Here is a 1,259-nt window from a genome sequence, read left to right as displayed (position 1 = left end):
GGCGTGCGCGCGGTGCCAGCTGCCCGGGGGCCAGGCGCCGGAGCCAGAGGGGCAGCCGGCGCGGAGCGGGAGGTAGGGTCCCGAGCGGCCCGCGGCCGGGGCTCGTCCCCGCCCCTCTCTCTTCTCCCGCTGGCGGAGTTAGCTGCGGAGCCTGGAATATGGTCGGGGAAGTGGAAACCAAGGAGAAGCTGAAGCCTACCCCAGATTACCGGATGCAGCTGATGAACGACTAGAAGGTCATGAGCAGCCTGCCGAACTTCTGGGGGATCTTCCACCACCTCGAGCGGTTGCTGGACGAAGAAATTAGCAGAGTACCGAAAGACATGTATAATGACAAATTAAATGGCAGTACAGAGATAAGGAGTGCAGAATTGCCTGATGCTGTGAAACCTATTGTTCATTTGCAAGAGAAACTTTATGTGCCTGTAAAAGAATACCCAGATTTTTATTTTGTTGGGAGACTCCTTGGACCTAGAGGACTTACAGCCAAACAACTTGAAGCACAAACCGGATATAAAATCATGGTGGGAGGCAAAGGCTCAATGAGGGATTAAAAAAAAGGAGGAGCAAAATAGAGGCAAGCTCAATAGGGAGTATCTAAATGAAGATTTACATGTACTAATCACTGTGGAAGATGCTGAGAACAGAGCAGAAATCAAATTGACGAGAGAGTTGAAGAAGTGAAGAAATTATTGGTACCTGCAGCAGAAGGAGAAGACAGCCTGAAGAAGATGCTGCTGTGATGGACCTTGTGATTCTGAATGGCACCTACAGAGATGCCAACATTAAATCACCAGTCCTTGCCTTTTCTCTTGCAGCAACAACCCAGGCTGCTCCAAGGATCATTACTGAGCCTGAGTCGGTTCTCCCTCCAGCTGCCCTGCCTACTCCTACGCCAGCTGGCCCTACCATAATGCCTTTGATCAGACAAATACAGACCACTGTCATGCCAAACGGAACTCCTCGCCCAACTGCTGCGATAGGTCCTCCAGGGCCTGAAGCTGGTTTAATCTGTACACCCTGTGAGTACCCCTACACGTTGGCACCAGCTACATCAATCCTTGAGTATCCTGTTGAACCTAGTGGTGTATTAGGTGCGGTGGCTAGCTACTAAAGTTCGAATGCAAGATATGCGTGTCCATCCTTACCAAAGGATTGTGACCGCAGACCGAGCTGTCACCGGCAACTAACCTATGACCTTCTGACCTCTGAACTTTTTGCCTAATGATGACCTGACCATGCCTGCCTGCTGATCAGTT

General features: G+C 50.9%; 1 pseudogene; it reads left to right on the top strand.

The window, feature by feature from the left end:
• The first annotated feature begins 146 nt into the window (after positions 1–146).
• On the top strand, positions 147–1,190 carry LOC108525250 (protein quaking pseudogene; annotated as a pseudogene).
• The last annotated feature ends 69 nt before the right edge of the window (positions 1,191–1,259 follow it).

This window comes from Rhinopithecus bieti, unplaced genomic scaffold (assembly GCF_001698545.2).
Source record: "Rhinopithecus bieti isolate Rb0 unplaced genomic scaffold, ASM169854v2 scaffold_27294, whole genome shotgun sequence".
Lineage (NCBI taxonomy): Eukaryota > Metazoa > Chordata > Mammalia > Primates > Cercopithecidae > Rhinopithecus > Rhinopithecus bieti.
Note: the sequence above shows the minus strand (reverse complement) of the source record. Positions and strands in the feature narration are given on the sequence as shown.